Source organism: Hippocampus guttulatus, chromosome 11 (assembly GCF_054856545.1).
Source record: "Hippocampus guttulatus isolate MCC_2025c chromosome 11, RoL_Hgut_1.0, whole genome shotgun sequence".
Taxonomy (NCBI): Eukaryota; Metazoa; Chordata; class Actinopteri; order Syngnathiformes; family Syngnathidae; genus Hippocampus; species Hippocampus guttulatus.
Genome location: NC_141271.1, coordinates 2,872,654 through 2,886,122, shown reverse-complemented (window position 1 = coordinate 2,886,122; position 13,469 = coordinate 2,872,654). Strand labels below are relative to the sequence as shown.

Below are 13,469 nucleotides of genomic sequence, written 5' to 3'. Positions count from 1 at the left end.
TCAGGCCCAGGCACAAAAAAACCAAACATTTCCAAAAAATAACTATAACAGTTTTGGAAATACTGTACTGTAAAATAATATTGCTTGAGCGCGTCGGTGCAGAACGTTTCGTCAACATTGTGGGGTATGTATGTACAAAGACGAGTTGCGGAGACTGTTCACGTCGGTCAGTGCCTTAGCCAATCAGGATGCATAACGCAATTCACTGTTTAAAAGCATTTAAAAAACTGCACAAAAAATCTGTGAAGCCGTGGAAGGTGAATCGCGTTAGAGCGAGGGATCACTGTGTGTACAGTGAAACTCCTCTAGAACGATTCAGACGAGGAGGGACGTTGCATTGCTAAAATGGCTACAAAACTGACCTTTTGATGTCAAGAGGTTAAGACAAGAAGAGCTCTGATGCTGGAAGAGAGGGTAAAAGTGATCAAAATGAAAGACGGAGCAAGCAAAATAAAAGACATTATCCAAGAAATTGATGTAAGTGAAAGTGAATGCTGATCATAAATTTCGCAATTTCTTTCCCTTTTTTTCTTTCTACACCCACAATATGGTGTGTTAAATAAGTGTGTGCTCATACTTATGCACTATTGGAATAAAGATAGAGTACACATACGTGTTTGTGTGTGTGTGGGTGTGTGTGTGCTTACATCTGAGATCAAATTTGCTACAGTGAAACCCCCCCTGTTGCGAAACATTTCTTGCTGCAAACATGATTTCGTTGTAGAGGAGTTTCACTGTATATATACAGTATATATATATTTATATATGCCCAAAGACAGCTGGGATAGGCTCCAGCACACCCTGCAACACTACAACAGAAAATGGATGGATAGAGAAATATTATGTACTGTGTTTTGTGACCAACCACAGAGTCTGGGACTTTTTTTGTTTTCCGCTGTTGATCATCTCACGCTGTGCACCCTTGATTGGAATTCTTTACAGAGTGTCATTGCTGTCTCACTCACAACACCCACACAACTTCAATTTTATGAAGTTCCACACATTTCACTGTCAACACACACTTATCAATGGCTGGGATTTTGGTCCCTGGACCAAACAATGTGAAGCCATCACAAATTGAACACCTACACACACATACCTTTGATCATGCAGCCACCCACACATGATGTTTTCAAAATATCAAGCAGCATGTACACACCTGCTCGCAGGTCTCTCTATCTAAAAGAGGATCCTAACTGCTCACACACCACCACTCCCTTACACACTCCAATACACACACACTACACACATTTGTACCAACTTCCTCATTCTCTGGCTGAGGGGCCTGTCAATAGGCTGGGTCTCTAATAAATATGATGTTGGATAAATTCAGGGGCTGAAACCATTTGGATTGATCCCAAATCTGACATTCTGCCAAATTTGCCTGAGTGACCACTCAAAACTAAAGCCATCGAAGGCATCAGCCCTGTTTTAGATTCTTTGCTGAAAGCAGAAGTCATTGTTCCATGACCTCATTCTATGGTGAGGACACCCAGGTTTCCAATAAAAAAAGAGTCGTGCTGCGCCCGCCCCGACAAATGGCGGTTCATTCGAGATCTCCGTATTGTTAATGCTACCGTTCACGCTAGTGCACCTACAGTGCCTAACCCGTAGACAGTTTTGTCTCAAGTTCTATCCGATGCTACGTGGTTTTGTGTGATTGACCTGTCCAATGCCTTTTTCAGTGTCCCTGTGCACATTGACAGCCAATTCTGGTTCGCCTTCACCTTTAACAGGGAAACCATTCACATTTGTTTTAAAGCTATTGTGAGTTCCCAACCATTTCAACTCAAACTCTGTGTTCTAGCTCGGCACATCTGCAGTTCTCTCCAGATACTGCACTCATACATGATGTGGATGGCTTGCTAAAAAAAAAAAAAAAAAAACAGTGTGGAAGTGGCACCATGGCTCTCCTTGCTGAGGAAGGTCACAACGCTAGTCCATCCAAACGCTAGTTTATTTAAGAGACAGTCACATTTTTTTGGGACATGTTATTTCTGGTCATGGAAAGGCGCTTTCTCCTGAACGTCTCCAGTACATTGTGTCATTGCCTAATAAAGCAAATGATGTCCTTTTTGGGCATTTGTTTATATTGCCGCTGTTTTGTTCCAAATTATTCCCAAATCATTGTTCGTGCAATCACATGTCTTTGGACCCACACCCTCATCCCATTTCACGTTGATAACATAGGCTAAGCGGGCATTCACAGAAAACAGCCTTGCAGTCAGCTCCTACACCAGGTCTTCCTGACTCCTCTCAACCATTTACTCAGACCATCGATGAGCGTAGGGGTTGCATGATGTCAGTCCTACTGCGGAAATATGGCAGAAAGCTTTGCAAAGTCTTCCAAAATGCCTACATGCAGTCGTGGCCGCCGAAAAGTCAGTGATGTTTAGCTAAGGACCATTTGCACAGATTCAAGTCATGCAATTAGGGTGGTGCACAATTTCGAGGCTTTGTGAAAATGTAGAAATTTCCTGATGTCCAATGGGAAGCTGGTCCTCAACCACTCTCTGATTGCTGAGCACCTGGAGGCCATCTTGTTGCCATCCTCTATTGCGGTTTGTAAATGTTCCACCCACACCAATTTTTCCGAAGCCCGTGTCATTGGCAAGCGTTGCTCCTAGTGTAGCTGCCAAAGCTGCAGGATATAAACCACTCAACCACACACAAGCATACACACACCTTTTTGCCCGCATCCACTGACACATCTGTTTTGATTGTGTCACTGCATGAAATGCAACAGTTTTCCACATCCAGCAAGAGGGATCTGTAGAAATCTTCAGTGACCTGCTTTGACGTAACCAAAAAAAAAAAAAAAGGCTCAGCCCAAATGACAATCCTTGCCTGCCAAAGCATTTTTCGCTTTATTTGCAAAATTGACACATGGGTTGGACCATGTGTCAAAAGGGGTCTGTTATCTGCTATTAACACACACTGGTTCGTGAAGGGTTTCACCACAGTAGCACAAGAACACTGTGAGGCCTGTTTGATTTGTGCCACACAAAATGCAGGTTGGGGGGGGGGGGGGGGGAACTACCACAGTTAGCTGCGCATCCACCACATACACGGCCATTTGAACACCTCATGATGGATTTCATTTGACTCTTATCATCGGAGGGGAAAAGACAGTGTCTGTTAATGGTTGATATGTGGTCTATTTCTATCTTCTCGTAACAGTGCCCCTCGTTTTGTATACAAAGTCGCCAAACAGGTTGGACATTATCCCAGATGTCTATGGGCAGTAGGTGGGGGACTCCTTGAAATAGCTGCCAGCCAATCGCAAGGCAGAACTGGTTGCCAGCCAATTGCAGGGCACACATAGACAAACAACCATCCGTGCTCACAGTCACACCCAGGGACAATTTGGAGAGTCCAATCAACTTTCCATGCATGTTTTTGAAATGTGGGAGGAACCCACACAGACACGGGGAGAACATGCAAACTTCACACAGGAAGGCTGGAGCCTAACTCCCACAACCTGCACTGTGAGGTAGACGTGCGAATTAGTCGACCACCGTGCCGCACACACACACCCACACACACACTCGTATATATGCTTGTGTTCTATATATAGAACTCACTCGTCTCACCCCTCGGGTGGTGTCCGTCCCTCATTCAGCTCGGGTCCTCTACCAGAGGCCAGGAAGCTTGAGGGTTCTGCGCAGTATCCTTGCTGTTCCCAGCACTGCACATTTCTGGACTGAGATGTCCGATGTTGTTCCCGGGATCTGTTGCAACCACTCGACTAGTTTGGGGGTCACTGCCCCGAGTGCTCCGACCACCACAGGCACGACTGTCACCTTTACCTTCCAGGCTCTCTCCAGCTCCTCTCTGAGCCCTTGGTATTTCTCGAGTTTCTCGTGTTCCTTCTTTCTGATGTTTCCATCACTTGGGACCGCTACATCCACTACAACAGCTTTCCTCTGCCCTTTATCTATGATCACGATATCTGGTTGGTTCGCCATTACCATCTTGTCAGTCTGGATCTGGAAGTCCCACAGGATCTTCGCTCTGTCATTCTCCACCACCTTCGGAGATGTTTCCCATTTTGACCTTGGGGTTTCCAGTCCATACTTCGCACAGATGTTTCGGTAGACTATGCCAGCCACCTGGTTATGGCGTTCCATGTAGGCTTTCCCTGCCAGCATCTTACACCCTGCATTTATGTGTTGGATCGTCTCAGGTGCCTCTTTGCACAACCTACACCTTGGGTCTTGTCTGGTGTGGTATACCTGGGCCTCAATGGCTCTGGTGCTCAGGGCCTGCTCCTGAGCAGCCAGGATGAGTGCCTCTGTGCTGTCCTTCAGGCCAGCCCTCTCTAGCCACTGATAGGACTTCTTGAGATCAGCCACTTCAGTTATGGTCCGGTGGTACATCCCGTGTAGGGGCTTGTCCTCCCATGATGGTCCCTCTTCCAGCGCCTCATCTTCTGTTTCCCATTGTCTGAGACATTCTCTGAGTACGTCATCCGTTGGAGCCTTCTCTTTGGTGTATTCATGGAGCTTGGATGTTTCATCCTGGACAGTGGCTCTCACACTCACTAGTCCCCGGCCTCTTTCCTTTCGGCTTGCGTACAGTCTCAGGGTGCTGGATTTGGGATGGAACCCTCCATGCATGGTTAGGAGCTTTCGGGTCTTAACGTCCGTGGTGTGAATCTCTTCCTTTGGCCACCTGATTATTCCTGCAGGGTATCTGATCACTGGCAGGGCATAGCTGTTTATTGCCCGGGTCTTATTCTTGCCATTGATCTGGCTTCTTAGGACTTGCCTCACTCGCTGGAGGTATTTGGCCATAGCCGCTTTCCTTGTTGCCAGTTCGAGGTTGCCATTGGCTTGTGGTATACCGAGGTACTTGTAGCTGTCCTCAATGTCTGCTATCGTTCCTTCAGGGAGTGAGACACCTTCAGTGCGGACTATCTTTCCTCTCTTAGTCACCATCCGACTACATTTCTCAAGCCCGAATGACATCCCGATGTCGCTGCTGTAGATCCTGGTTGTGTGGATCAGGGAGTCGATGTCCCTTTCGCTCTTAGCATACAGCTTTATGTCATCCATGTAGAGGAGGTGACTGATCGTAGCTCCATTTCTGAGGCGGTATCCATAGCCTGTCTTGGTGATTACTTGGCTTAGGGGGTTCAGTCCTAAGCAGAACAGCAGTGGGGAGACTGCATCACCTTGGTATATGCCACATTTGATGGACACTTGGGTAAGTGGCTTGCCATTGGCTACAAGTGTGGTTTTCCACATCCTCATTGAGTTCGCAACGAAGGCTCTTAGGGTCCTGTTCACCTTATACAACTCCAAGCATTGAGTGATCCATGTATAGAGTCATAGGCTTTCTTGTAATCAATCCAGGCTGTGCACAGGTTGGTATGTCGGGACCTGCAGTCTTGTGCGACTGTTCTATCAACCAGGAGCTGATGTTTGGCTCCTCTGGTATCTCTACCAATGCCCTCCTGTGCTTCGCTCATGTATTGATCCATGTGTCCACTTATCTTAGCTGCAATGATGCCTGACATGAGCTTCCATGTTGTGGAGAGACAGGTTATTGGCCGATAGTTGGATGGGACTGCACCCTTTGATGGATCCTTCATGATCAGGATCGTTCGCCCTTCGGTTAGCCATCCTGGGTGAGTCCCATCCCTCAGCAGCTGGTTCATTTGTGCTGCTACGCGCTCACGGAGTGCTGTGAGTTTCTTTAGCCAGTAGGTGTGGACCATGTCCGGGCCTGGTGCTGTCCAGTTCTTCATATCTGATACTCTTTCCTGTATGTCTGCCACTGTTATGGTACCTGGGTTCTGTTCAGGGAGGTCGCTGTGCTCCTCTCACCAGCCATTGTGCACTGCTGTTATGTGCAACCTCCTTCTCCCATATGCCTTTCTAGTACCTTTCAGTTTCCAGTCTTGGTGGGTCAGCTCTGTTGTTAGGACCCTGCCACTGAGCGTATACTTTTGCAGGTTGTGTTGCGAACAGCCTGTTTATTCGTCTGGCCTCATTCTCTTTCGTGTACCGCTTTAGGCGGCTGGACAAGGAGCCTTTGTTTGGCAGTTTCGAGTGCTTCAGGTATGGTCATCTGGATGTACCTCTTGGGCATCGGCCTTTTCATCACATCTCTCTGGGCCTCCGTCAATTGACTCACATCTTTCCGAGCCGCCTTGATCTTAGCCTCCAACCGTCTTTTCCATGGTGGATAACGTATCTCATGGCTTCCATGGTTGCTCTTATAGCCAAGCATCTCTAGGATCACTGATGCTGAAGCGTATATCAGCTCATTGGTTTCCGTGATCGTTACGGTAGGGATCGCCCTCAGTGCTGCATTCACAGTTTCCATGAGACTTTCAGGTGGTACTTCACATAGCCGTTGTAATCGGTTTCTAGGTTGCCCAGCTTTCATTCTTGCCATGATCTTAGCTTTCAGGTCAGCTGCTGCCTCGCTCAGCATTTAATTCATTGGGGCTGGCCTCCCAATCTCATCATCTGCATTCATTGGGGCTTGCCTCCCAATCTCTGGTGTGACCTCCTCCTCTGATCCCTGGAGCCCTTCACCATGGAACCTGCGTTGTACCTCATCAATCTCAAGTTGTGACAGCAGTTGCCGTTTGTGGATGTTGGAACACTGAGCTACGAGTTTTTTCGTGGTCAACCGTGACTGTGGGTTTCAAAGTAACCATTTAGCCCACATTCTCTGCATGTAACCCCTCTGACTAGGGTTGCTTGGGTAGTAGCATTCCAACAGAGCCATGTTGTCGCATCTCGCCCATCTCCGCTTTGTTCCAGTAGCCCATTTTTCATCAAGGTGCTCTGGTTCCCCAGCACCTGACGCAGACCTAGTTTGGCCGGGCGATGTCTGAGCCGGTATGTGATTCGTTTTATTGTCCCTCATCATTGTATGAGGTAGGCATTAGCGTGAAGGATCTTGCCCAAGGACCCACACTGGATGGTGTTATGTGCTCATTTTTGCCCCAAGCGGGATTCGAACCACCATCAAACCGATGCCAAACCGATGCCTTACCAACTGAGCTATCCAGCCGCTGTATGTGTATATATATATATATATATATATATATACACATCTACTGTATATACTGTATATATTTTTTTTAATTAACAGTTATTTATTTCTGAACTTTTGGGATGATTTGTAGTTCAAAGAACATACTGCCGTTATCTGAAATAGCCTTTATTTAACTTCAACAGATGAAATGTCAACATGCTGCTGTGTGGAGAGGATCTGTAAGCCATAAAAGCCAGGAGAGGGTCCAATTGGTTAAGGATCCTTTTGGCTGTTTGAACTGCACGCTCATCCATCCATCCAGCCATTTATCTGAGCCGCTTACTCTTCCAAAGATTGTGGGCACTGTGCGTTCAGCATAGCCATGCCCTTGAGAAGGTAGAGGTTGTGTGTATAAAGTCCATCTCATGAGCAAACTTTCTGTCACTGCTGAACTGTGGCTTGTTGTCACTGACTCCCTCTCCAACTGTCCCGTGCCTAATAAATATGGCCTTGAGGTAACTCTCCCCCTTGTTCACATAGATCTATGCCGGTTTTCTTCCACAGCCTATTAGGAAAAGGAGTTAGCATTAGTGGTTCTCTGTTTCGGGCTCTCCTCTGCTTATACAGTTCTCTATATTAGTTGTGATCTGTGATGCCATGCCAGGCCACCAGAAGCGGCCACTCAATCTCAGCATTTAGACGGCCCTCATGTATACGATCTCTGTTCTCATTGTGCCAGGTATCACTATCCTACACTATCCTAGTTACTAACCCATCACTCACATAATCCATTTAAAAAAGCCATGGTGTGTGTGTGTCTGGGGGGGGGGGGGGGGGGGTTCTTGGCTCCAGGTGCTCCAGCATGTGTTTACCTAATGGTCAGTTTGCCATGATGCTTCCCTATTTCGACAACACAAGGAGGATGACAGTCAGGAGAGACAGACTCACTAATGAGACAAGTCAGCAGGCACAAGAGTATGATGCAGGACAGGACCAATGAACTTGAATGAATAAGACATGCACCAACATTTTCAAATTGATCTAATCAATGCAAAAGAATAAAGTACAAACATAACAATTCCAAATAAAATTCATACTTGTACTTAGAGTATGTACTCACAATTAAGCTAAATACTTTCAACTTCACTTTTCAAAATACTTTCAAGTGAGGTAAAGCGGGAGTGGACCAAGCCATCAAATTCACGGAGTTTACAACGCTACTATTTTTCTACTCTTTTTTTCGAGATCCAAATGCATGCAATCTGTGGAAATCATCATTGCAGCATCATAGAGCAGTTCAGATTTCTAAAAATTAATTGTTGGGCCACAGTGAGATGTTGGAACAAAAGCCAAGGAGAGGAAACAACTGTTTTTGAATTAAAACAAAAAAACGTACAAAAAACAGGTTTGATTATCAGGTGAAATGAGAGGCAGGGCTTGTTGCCAATAATCAAAAGCATCTTCAACTTTGGACTTAGTGGTTGATCCTCGACTACATTTCTTTAATAGTGAATTGACTTTGTTTATTTGTGTGTGTGTGTATTTTGGTCCACTATCTATCTATCTATCTATCTATCTATCTATCTATCTATCTATCTATCTATCTATCTATCTATCTATCTGTCTATCTGTCTGTCTGTCTGTCTGTCTGTCTGTCTGTCTGTCTGTCTGTCTGTCTGTCTGTCTATCTATCTATACATCCATCCATCCATCAAGTTAGAAAATTGTTTCGGAGAAGACATTATATGACAATTGTCACTTCAGTTTGTCACAGTTAAATTGACTTTGACATAAAAAATCACCAGAGTGCTCGGCTCTGGTTTCTCACTGTTCAAGAATGTTAGAGAAATATACACTGTGATTCAAGTGTATACATTAATCACTCTGTGAAGCACATCCTCATCTCCCCGGTTCATTCTAATGAGAGTCCACAGAGTAATTAGAGAATTATGAAAGGCTAAGGTGATGCTGACCTTATTATGGTGTGGAAGATCAAATTAATGACCCGTGACAGATGGAGGCCTCCATAACATTGAAGCGAAAGGCTTTTAGTCTGTCTTGAAAACTGAATTTCCACACATTCACATTCAGGGAGAAGAAATAACAGCAAAACTTGAACAAACGGCATGTTTTTTAATATAAATACAATTTCTGCACGTATTTTATTTCCGTCATCCAAACTAACTTACACTACTGATTAGTCAGGATTTTTTTCCCCCCCTTGAGACCTGAAGTGCACCAGATAAGGTTGTCTTTCCAATGAACTTGAAATGTGAATGTGAAACAACTGAGTCCAATTTCTCTTGGTCCACTTTAAATGGATTGGAGTCAAGTTAATGTGCAAACAGCCTTAAATTTGACAAAGTGGGGCCCATCTTAATCCAGGCGAAGTACATCGCAAGGCGCATGTAGAAAAAGAACTTTTCATATGAACATGTCAGTACAATCAAATGCCTTCAAGGACACTTGGCTTTTCATATCATCTCATTTACTTGTTGCATTTTGGAGAGCAGGCATGATGTTTGTCAAGCAGCTGACAAATGATACTCATTAAACTGGATGGATTATATCCACGCATCCATTTTTCAAAACGCTCATCCTCACTAGGATCGCTGGCGGGCTGGACCCTCTCAAAGCTTTCGTGTGGTTCGCGGGATATACCGTGAACTGGTCAGCAATTAACACACACACACACACACACACATATATATATGTATGTATCTATATATGTATCAGCCGATGGGGTGCAGCAGTCACATGCTGAAATGTAAAAAGCATATTGATGAGTTGGTTCAAAGATTATTGAAACGTGTAGGATTCTTTTTTTTTAAAGGAAGACAATTGCTCCCATGAGAGGTGTTGTTATATGTGTATTGCTCATTGTTTAATTTTCATCTCAACTAATCTAAAATTATCTGGAATAATACGATATGTATACAGCATAATTGTTCATATTGAAAAATTCAAAAGAAAAAAAAAGGCCATACGAGCAATGTCCAGGTCGAAATGCAATCCTGCAAATGTTCTCTTCCATGGTTAAGGTCTCCTAAACTTTCCCGAATGTGATTTTTTTCACTTTGTTTGCACAGTGTACAACATGGTTGATAAGCTACATACTCAGTGGTGTGAAGTTTTTCCGGTGTACTCTTCCTCTCACCTACAAAATACTACAAACGGGTTGCATCTGCAAAGTAAAAGGGAGTTAGTTGAAATTCAAATGTACTTGTTTAGTTTATGTCACCAATATCAAAAGTGTTATGATATCAAATCATCTGTCTCATTTTCCAAATTTAAAAGAAATCTGAAGCCCAAGATGCCAGAGAGTAATGCATCTGATGGTTTTATGGCCTATTTACTCTCCGGTTGAGACTGTTCTGTTTTATAACAATCACTGAGATTACAAAGGTTATAATACAACATAAAGTTTATGTGAACATGAAAAATTATGACTTGCATGCCTCCTCCTTGTCAACTGTGAGGTGATTGTCTCACGCTACAGGCTTTTCGTAAATGGCATGTAAATGAACCAGGTTGCGTCGGTGCAATGCTAAAAGAATTGTTAGGTGGTGGTGTGCTGGGCCTCTCTTTATGAGCTGAGAGCTTCGGAGGGAGTCCATTATTCACAATGCAAATGGCTTGCTCAGGATTTTGTTTTTATTTCTGGATGTAACATTATGGAAATAAACTCAACCAAAAAAACAAAAACAAAACATTATAATCCTGAAATCATATTCAATTGCTTATTAAGGATACTAAAAAATAATAACAATCACACTGACATTGACATATGGCGCCTGTTGCAGGTGTTAGCGTCTAGTGGCTAGCAGCTAGCCGCTAAGCGAGTGCTGCATGGCATAAGACTACTTTTCAATGGCGGTTTAAGAGGCGAAAATGAATCTGCACACTTTTGCTGACAGCATGAAATAGTTGAAGTTCCTACCGATCCATTTTTAACATATCAGGCTTACCCAAAATTACTACTAGGTATCGTTCGATACTCAATTCCTGTTTCGAGAGAAGAAAATACAGTTATGTAATCAGGTGTTTTGGACCTAGGGAAATATCCAAAACAGGCTGGATAGGGGCTCCCGAGGACTAGACTTGGAGAACGGTGACAGAGAATGGTGTTGCTGTGCCCAATTACGATGCAGATCTGCTTCAGTTGCAGACAAAATGACCAATCGCCATGCCACTGCAATGATTTACAAATGAGACATTCCAGTAATTCTGCAAGCTTCTTCAGGGGATGTTGAAAGAGCCCTGTGACCTAAAAGGTTTTGGAAAGGCTGTCTGCAGTTGTGTTGTAAAGCAAAAGGAGATTTTTAACAACTCAGAAACATACATTATTTGGTTGTCATACTTCGTGATCCATCTATCCAGCTATCCTTACTGTATATTCAAACTGTATATCTTGACTCATCACTTAAAAAAAGCAGATTTGCATACATCCAAGCTTTGTATTCAGCATTACACATGTCTGGTGGAAAAGGTCAAGTGTCTGGTCTTTCCCCAGATAGGCCTTGACTCCAAATGTCTTGTTGATGTTCAGATAATTCTAGGCTTGTGTTTCTGTGCGCGCGCGCGCGTGTGTGTGTGTGTGTGTGTGTGTGTGTGTGTGTGTGTGTGTGTGTGTTTGTGTGTGTGTGTGTGTTTGGCTTTGTTGCAACATGGCATTTTCAACGCCTTGCCTGTTGATAAAGTCAACAGCTCAACAGCAAGTATCGGCGTGAATGTGAAAAATCACCGTGAGGGTGAAATGACATGCAGCCAGCGAGGATATTTGGAGGTGGCGAAATGTCGGCAGCCTTTCGCCAGTGTGTATAGAATGTGTCAGATTTGCTCTGATTTTCCTCTTCTTTTAATATGATGACTACTTAGGTGAGTGAGATGAGCGATTGGTTCGGATATCGCTGGAGCATTATAATGGAAATGTGCACTGATGTCCTCACAAATATCTTCCTCTGAGAACAATAAAGTCATCCTTTATGCCCACCCAGTGACATATTTTACCACTATACTATATTGTACTCCCTGCATATTTGAAAAACCCTTGTCAGGACCTTTGAAAAATATCACTTTGAGACCGACACCTTGAATGACACAAATTCTAAATATTTTCTTGGGTCCTGTCCATCATGGGCCCTTAGAATTGTCATACCGCTTTTTTTTGTCTCTTTCACCTTGGCCAGACTGTCGATTGCTAAGCCTGGTACTCACATTTGGATTTTTAAAGGGTTTTAATTAAATTAAATTAATTAATTAATTTAATTTAATATGTGACAAACCTCACACATAAAGATATAACCCCCCCCCCCACCCCCTCCTCAATAAATATATATAAACAAATAAATATATAACTCAAGCTGTGAGCAGCTATGGCACACCCTTACAGCCCAAGCCACTTTGGGTTACTGGCATATTTGATTTTGTTGAAAACGATACATAAACCTCTTACGTATGGATTTTTTTCTTTTGTTGTTGTTGATGTTTTTGCCAGGCATAATGTGTGTGGAGAATGTCCAAATCCAAACCAGTGCATCACCAGGGCAACGGTGTTCGAAAATATAAAAATCATAAGCATCTTTTGATGGAACACTAAAAATTTCAAGACAGTCAGGGGTCTCGACATGCCAAATCACCCAAAATGTTGAACAATTTGATTTGAATGAAACTTTGCGGACTTGTTGATACTGATGGCACAACACAACATCTCAAATTTTAGATCAGTCAGAGCAGTAGTTTGGGAGCTACATCTTGCCAAATTGTGACATGTTTTGCCAAAAAGGGGCGTGGCCACCCTCCTTTGAACCCGGTTTCTGACCGTATTGTTGGATGCAAATCCACTATTAACACACCTCAGATGGAAAGATAATCATATGATTTTACATCAATCTTACATCAATATGGTGTTGGACGTCCTTGGTCGGCAAAAGGCAAAATCTTATTTTGGTATTACAGTATTTAAATATTAATTATATGTAGGATTTTTCAGGAAAAAATAAATGTTTTTTTTTTTTGTTGTTGTTTTTTTTTTTTGTTTTTTTTAATGGTGCTCCCCACAGCTATATTATTTTTACCATCTATTCATCATTTATTTTACAGATTATCCATTGTTGGGTCACAGGGGGAGCAGGTTTAGCAGGAAAGCCCAGAGTTACCTCGCCCAATTCACTTCGTCCCACTTTTCCAGGGGGATCCTGAGGCGTTCCCTGGCTAGCCGGGAGACATTGTCTCCCAAGCATGTCGTCCCTGGGGCTCCTCTTTAACTTTTAATTTAAATCGTCAAAGACGGATTCAAGAGCAATCTGTGATCATCTGATAATTTACCATAAGATGCAATCATTTATGTTTGCTTCTCCCAAAATATAATGGTGAAAATGAGTGAGCACATCGGCTGAAACAGGGTCCACATGTTCCCACTGCTTCCCATAGATTTTGAAAGTTGAACAAATTTAATTGTCAGTTTATATTCA

General features: G+C 43.5%; 1 pseudogene; it reads right to left on the bottom strand.

Moving 5' to 3' along the window:
* Nucleotides 1-379: 379 nt before the first annotated feature.
* Nucleotides 380-6,888, bottom strand: LOC147197811 (uncharacterized; annotated as a pseudogene).
* Between the last annotated feature and the right edge of the window lie 6,581 nt (nt 6,889-13,469).